Source organism: Neovison vison, chromosome 2, assembly GCF_020171115.1.
Source record: "Neovison vison isolate M4711 chromosome 2, ASM_NN_V1, whole genome shotgun sequence".
In the NCBI taxonomy this organism is placed as follows: domain Eukaryota; kingdom Metazoa; phylum Chordata; class Mammalia; order Carnivora; family Mustelidae; genus Neogale; species Neogale vison.
Window position 1 is genome coordinate 224,273,215 of NC_058092.1, and position 7,734 is coordinate 224,280,948.

Below are 7,734 nucleotides of genomic sequence, written 5' to 3' on the forward strand. Positions count from 1 at the left end.
TGTCTATCCAGAGTCTAATTATATTTAAAGGTCCAATTTTAACACCTCATCTTCCTTTAAATTTTCTCTCATTTAAGTACAAAAATACCCCCAGTAAATGAAAACACACTGCATTTACACTCATTAAGCACACAGTCACAGCCTTCCTTGGAACACTTTTGAACAGTCTTCAGTTTTTTAAATGATCTCTGTATCAGCAAGGAGGAACATGACTCTGAACTGACTCTGAACAAGACTCTTAACTAATCTCCAGCAATAATGATAATAAATCAACAAATATATTCTCCACTACATTTGCATTCATTCTTGCAAATGTTAAATGCTGTTCAGTTCTCAGTGAGGTGGGGTCCACTGGGTTTATACAATGATTGGAGACTTGTAATGTGAAGAATAAAAGTTTGTCTCAGGGCACCTGGGTGGCTCAGTGGGTTAAGCCTCTGCCTTCGGCTCAGGTCATGATCTCAGGGTCCTGGGATCGAGCCCCGCATTGGGCTCTCTGCTCAGCAGGGAGCCTGCTTCCTCCTCTCTCTCTCTGCCTGCCTCTCAGCCTACACGTAGTCTGTCAAATGAATAAAATCTTTAAAAAAAAAAAAAGAATAAAAGTTTGTCTCATTCCACTGAATATTCACTTAGATTAAAAAAACAAAAACAAATAAACCTGTGTTTATGATTACCTCAGCTTAGACTGTCTTATATATTATCCTTCCGTAAATTAAAGATAGCTAAATTTAACTTCAAAAGACAAGTACTTTCTATACTGTTGATCATAAATATGTCCCTGACCTCTGAAAAAGTCTTCACATAAAGACATCTGGTAACCACTGAGCTTGCAAACTGAGCTTTCTGATGCTCAAATGAATACTAATTGGACACAAAAGGAAAAGTAGAGGGGTTAAGGAAAATTGATGTGTATATATGACATATATATATGCAACAAAGCCATCACCAAAGATTAAGTAGCTCAATTGTAAAAGATTGGTGGGGGGAGGGGCACCACAATGAGCGTGATTATATCCACAATTAACCAGGTAATTGTGGGGGGAGGGAACAGCTGAGTCCTTTTGTGGGACTCCAGTTGTCCATACAGATGTGGGCCAGTCTGGCTGTTGTCCAAGTTTTTTCTTTGGGGGACAGAGGTAATTGTCATCAAGATTCCTGAGGATCCAATAACCTCAGGGTAGTTTAAAGGGAAAGGATATAAAACTAGACATTTATTTATAAGACTGTTTTAAATAAGAAGTGCTTGTATAAATCAAATCCTCACTCATGTATAAAGATATAGTGATTATACAGATTACAATATCTATTCCTTTTTTGAGGTTAAAAAAAATAACACAGGTTATCTGACATTTTAGCATCTCTTACTCATTAGGAGAAAATACTGTATTTAAAACCTAACAGTCACAAAATTCCTCTCAGTTTAAGCACTTTTTTCCAGAGTTGTTTCTGACACAGTACTACAGGACCAACTCACACTTCATACTGTTTCAGTGAAGTGAGAATTGGTTTCGCTCTTACTGGAGCTCATCAGCTGTAGGCAACTGGTCAAGAAACATTTTTTACTCGCCTTAAAGCCAACCATTATCCAACTGTTTCATTTCTTAATGCAAGAACTCACGTTTCTACAAAATTATTTCCATATTAAGAGCCTTACAAATAAAAACACTGTCTTTAACAGCTCTTAGTACAGTTACTTGTTTTCTCAGTAATTAGCAGTATAAATAAAAAGCTTAAGCTTAATCGATAAACTGCAAATACAAATGAATCTAATCCAGATATCTGACAACAGCTTACCAAACAAACATGCCTCATACAAAAGTACCAAGCCACAAATACATTTCCGAACTATTAATTCATTCACCAAACATGTACTGAGCATGTGCAGGCACTATTCTATGTGTTGGGAACACGGCAGTGAGAAAACATGCATCCGCTAGGGAGTTTACATTTGGGTATAGTGGACCAATATATTTAAAAGCTCTATGTTTAAAAAAAAAAAAAAAAAAAAAAGCCTCTCTCTTAAAATCTTTTACTCTTTGTGTTTACAGCATTTTAATATGAACATCTGTCAAAGTTCCCTCAGAAGCTATGTAAGATACACATAAATGTTTTAAATCCAACAGAAAAATCTGGCTCAGTGCAGCATAAATATTATTTACAACAACAAATTTTTAAATTACAAACTATACCATATGACTCTCAAACACCACCTGTGTATTTCTCAAAATCATGTCCACTAAGATAAACAAGTTGAGTCTGTGAGAGCACTCCTGTTCTTCACTATAATGGTTCCCTGTCCTTTGTAGGCCAATTACACTAAACACTTTTTCACATATTCCCCACATACTTTAAAAGCAGCATGAACAAAAGAATAACTTATCTGGCCAATCCTAACAAGGCTGTGACATGGCAATTAAAATCAGAAGCAATAAATTACATCAAAAATGCATCCACAGTCCAACATAATCTGACCACAAACCCCAATAAGTAATTTTTGATGGATGTCACCTTTAAAATACAAACACATTCCTGGATAACGTTTTTAAATGGAATAAACTAACAGAACAAAAAGGAACCTGTGTAAAAAACATGAAAACCTTGTTTCACATGATGAAAATACCAGACACTGAAGTTCACAGAAGGTGAATTCATGCAAATCAGATTAAAACCTAAAAAAAAAAAAAAAAAAAAAAAAAAAAAAAGACTAAAAACTAAGCTAGCTATTTCAAAGAACTCTAAGTTCTTTCAAAAGGGAGAAATATTCTTTGTGGTACTTACATTCTAAGTTTGTACGTAAAATTTAACTTTAATGGGTTTTCTTTACGTAAAACGGATCAGTCAATTTTTGCCTTTATCCCACCAGTTTAAAGAGTATGAAGCCAAAGTCAATTATCCCCTTGGGGGTTTGTTTAGCTTTGCACCTAAGCCTCAGGGCAGAGTAAATTTCACAGTTATGTGCATTACATTACAAGAAAAGATGTCAGAAAGATAAACTCAGGGGGTGCCTGGGTGGTGCAGTTGGTTGAGCGGCTGACACTCGGTTTCAGCTCAGGTTGTAATCTCGAGTCCTGAGATCAAGCCCTGAATAGGGCTCTGCGCTCAGTAATGGAGTCTGCTGGAGATTCTCTCTCCCCATCCCTCACATTCCTATGCTTGCTTGCTTGCTCACACTCGCTCTCCCTCCTAAATAAATAATCAACCAACCAACTGATCTAAAAAAAAAAAAAAAGACTCAGAGCAACAGATGCAGCAGGAGTGTCCCCCAAATAGTATCAAATTCTATGACAGGATAACAGGAGAAAGAGAAATTATGATCCATTGGGATTCCAGGAAAAAGAGGTAAATGGCCATTCCATCTATCACACTATCAAGTCATCTGCCATATTATGTTTACTTTTAGACAATGCAATTTTTAAAAAAGATTTCATTTATTTGATAGATCACAAGTAGGAAAAGAGGCAGGCAGAGGCGGGGGCGGGGCGACAGGCTCCCTGATGAGCAGAGAGCCCCATGAGGGGCTCTATTCCAGAACCCTGAGATAGTGACCTGAGCCGAAGGCAGGGGCTCAACCCACTGAGCCAGCCAGGCGCCCCTCTTAGACAATGTAATTTTATAACTCTTGTTTTATTTTGTTTTTGCTTTTGTTTTTAAGATTTTATTTATTTATTTCACAGACAGAGATCACAAGTAGGCAGAAAGGCAGGCAAAGAGAAAGGAGGAAGCAGGCTCCCCACAGAGCAGAGAGCCTGATGTGGGGCTCCATCTCAGGACCCTGGGATCATGACCTGAGCCGAAGGTAGAGGCTTTAACCCACTGAACCACCCAGGCGCCCCAACTCTAACAAGTTTTAAAGCAAAAAGTTATTAATAAGAAATTTTATTTTGAACGTACCTGTAGAGCACTCACTATATAAACTTTAATGAGTCTCAGGAAATATAAAAAGTATTTTTGGCTATTATTTTCCCAAATCTGAAAATTTTTTAAAAAAAGACTGACCTACAGTTCCCTTTTCAAAAAGGGAGACTAATATAAAAAATTAACGGTAAGTTTTAGGGGTGCCTGGGTGGCTCCGTGGGTTAAAGCCTCTGCCTTCGGCTCAGGTCATGGTCCCAGGGTCCTGGGATGGAGCCCCACATCGGGCTCTCTGCTCAGCAGGAAGCCTGCTTCCTCCTCTCTCTCTGCCTGCCTCTCTGCCTACTTGTGATCTTTGTCTGTCAAATAAATAAATAAAAATCTTAAAAAAAAAATTAACGGTAAGTTTTAAAGACTTTTTCTTGTTTATTTATTTAACAGAGAGAGGGAGAGATCAAAAGTAGGCAGTGAGGCAGGCAGAGAGAGAGGGGGAAGCAGGCTCCCCGCCAAGCAGAGAGCCTGATGTGGGGCTTGATTCCAGGACCCTGAGATCATGACCCAAGCCAAAGGCAAAGGCTTAACCCCCTGAGCCACCCAGGCACCCCTATAAAAGTAAGTTTTAAGTCTTCCTTTTATCAAGGGGTTCTGGTTAATGTTTAAATTTTGAAACCAACTTTGGCCTGCATTCAGTTAATATTCATATGATACAGTTTACCAAAAACATTATTCATTAGTACTGACTACATAATCATCCCCAAAGCAGACTATCAGTTCATGTGTCTTAATGACAGACAAATATACTCACAATCTAATCAATCCTTTCTTTGGTGGGTTTAATTTTGACTTTTGTGTGTATTGCCCCTTCATGCCAATATTTCTCCTTGTTTACTTGGTCCAAGTAGATTTGTATAATCTAAGTAGCTAAATAATACCTCTCAAGAAGTCTGAAAACCTGGAGCATCTGGATGGCACAGTGGGTTAAAGCCTTTGCCTTCTGCTCAGGTCATGATCCCAGGGTCCTGGGATCGAGTGCCGCATCGGGCTCCATCCCAGGGTCCTGGGATCGAGTCCCGCATCGCGCTCTCTGCTCAGCAGGGAGCCTGCTTCCTCTCTCTCTCTCTCTCTCTGCCTGCCTCTCTGCCTACTTGTAATCTCTGTCAAATAAATAAATAAAATCTTAAAAAAAAAAAGTCTGAAAAACTAATAGAGTGTTATTTGTAAATTTAAATGATCTATACTCCCACTGTTGCCCTGAAATACTAAATATAACATTTACAATACCCCAAGCCCAGTGAATGTTTATGGGAAGTTCAAGAATCAGCTTTGTTTCAAGATTTTATTTGAGAGAGAGAGAGAGAGCATGAGCACAAGCTGGCGGGAAGGGCAGAGGGAGAAGAGGGGGAAGCAGACTTCTGGCTGAGTAGGGAGCCCCAGGCTGCCTCAATCTCAGAACCCTGAGGATCATGTCCTGAGCATAAATCAGACACTTAGCTTTGTTTAAAGCCAAAAATATGGGATTAAAAAAACAAAAAGCAAAACCCTGAATTTTATTGGAAAAAAAACAGAATTTGAGGTCACAGATTCTTACTTTAATATGAAATTGTTAGATAAATTTGGAAAATACAGATTTCTAGTCATTCTTCAAAGAGAAAGACAATTTTTATAAATTTCTAAATGAGGCTGCTTCAAACTATTGAGTATTCTGCACTGTTTTACCTTCACTTGGTGATGTCAGCATGTAGCTGCAAACAGCCGTTTTTAAACTGAATATACTAAGCAACTGACATCAGCTACGCTGTCATTGACAGCCCTAAAGGACAACTCTTGCATTTACGGGTGAAGGAACTAAAAGGTCAGAGTAGTTACTGTTATACCACTACTTTAATGTTAGCAACGAGACTCTGGAATACGAAAGACACTCTCTGAAACCTTCACTGTTTAAAGAAATCTCTAGGTTTATATGCTGGCATTCTGAATTTGACAAGGATTCAAAATAATAACATCAACATAAACACAATCCATGCATTTCCAGGAAAAAACATAAACACAAGCCAGGCATTTCCAAGTAGATGGAGTATTTATATATGTTTGCCTACTACAAAGCAAAGTTTTAATTCTTTTTAAGATTTGTGAATTATTCAACACCTTTACTAATTTTAAATCAAATGAAAAGACGAAAAATGAAAAAAGGAACGAGGCCAACCATCACTCTTCTATTTTTGTAATGATGAATAAAAGCTGAAAATTATCTGTACAGAGAAGAGACTTTATTCACAAGGAGACAGTTCAGTTTCGCCCTCAATGTCTCTTGAACCTTATCTTCCACACAAGATTAACTCCCCGAATATGAAGGTGTAGTTTGTAGTTAGGAAGGCTACACCCACAATTAGCGTATCTGAGCAATCTTTTTTTTTTTTTTAAAGACTACCGGCACAACTTTTGAAATACTGTTCCACTGATTTACTGCACACTTTTCCTTAAAAACAAAACAAAACAAAACAAAAAAACTTCCAGCCTATCATTTAGGAAGAAGTAAAACCACCAGGCATAAGGAACATCACAAACACACACGGAGAAATCTGCCAAATGCCTGCACATCATTATTTTTACTACACTAATCCCCACAGGTAACAAAACTATCAAGTGAAACAGATTCTAATCCAGACGCTCCGACTCCAAATCCAGACCTCTTGAAACAAAACCAAGATGGGACTATTAGCTACAGTGGTTCAACTGCTAACAGCTAAGCATCAATTACACCTGCGCTATCCCCTCGCTTGCTGCTGGAGGACATGCACAAGAGGCTTTCCCATGTTACAAGACTGATAGACACAAATTTGAAATATCCTTGCCCGCCAAGGTTTATCAATGCCCGATGTCCTTGGAAGAAAGGCAACATAAAAACCAGTAACAGTATCTCATAACCAAAATCCCAAACAAACGCCTTCAAGTTACTTAAAATCACAGTAACGGAAGAGTTCGTAAGACGGCAAAAAGTCAGCACAACCGTAAACATAAAACACACACACAGTCAACTTGAAAACGGAAAGAGACATGGGCGATTGAGTCTGAGAAACAGCCGAGCAGGTGGGGTTTAACCGCAGCTCGCGCTGGGAGACCAGGCCATCGGCCCAAATTAGGCAGCTCTCCAAGCACCGCTCCCGAGGCGCGGCCCCCGACCCCAGCCGACCTCTCCGCCGCCGCCTCTCCAGCCGGCCCGGGACCCAGAGAACAAGGGAGGGAGAGAGAGGGGGTCCTAACTCCGTCCCCCCAGCGCTCGCCAGCCTCCCCTGCCCGGGAGGAAAGCCAGGCGGAGAGCCGACCCGGGACCCGCAGCACCGCGGGGGAGGTGGGCAGTCCCTCAGCGCCGCCACAGCGACTGCAGTCGGCTCCGGGCGCCCGTCGAGCACTCACCCCACTTCTCCGAGCCTCAGGCCGCACCCCTAACGAGGCCGCTGAAGCTCAGGCTCAGGGCCTAATTTCTCCATAGCTGGGTCCGGCAGACCAGGTCGGGGGTGGGGGGGGCGGGTGTGGAAACAGCGACCAGGGACAGGGCCGACACCGCGCTCCCTCCTCCTTGGCTTCCCCAATCCCCCGCGGAGCTGACACATCAACAAAGATGGCGGCGACGCCGTAGCCGGCCCCACTACAGCTGAGGGGGCGGGGCTCCCTGGAGGAGCCAGTCAGCGAGGGGCAGGCGGTGTGACGCGACGCACTTCGGGGCGGCTGTAACCTGTCTGCAGTGGGCGGGGCCGGGCCGCACCGCCTCCTGCCCCCACAGCGCCCAGCCCCTCGCTCAGACTCGCTGGGCACCCACGCCCGGACTGACTCGGCTAGCCAGCCATCCTGCTGGTCCTGTCCAGCCTCTCACGCCATTCCCAC

General features: G+C 41.7%; 1 protein-coding gene across 1 annotated transcript in view; it reads right to left on the bottom strand.

The window, feature by feature from the left end:
* The window catches only part of CCDC186 (coiled-coil domain containing 186), a 53,221-nt gene extending 45,768 nt beyond the window's left edge, over positions 1-7,453 (bottom strand). Inside the window, exon 1 of the mRNA XM_044240576.1 lies at positions 7,267-7,453. The gene's annotated coding sequence lies outside the window, so the exon portion shown is untranslated. The remainder of the gene's footprint in view (positions 1-7,266) is intronic.
* Between the last annotated feature and the right edge of the window lie 281 nt (positions 7,454-7,734).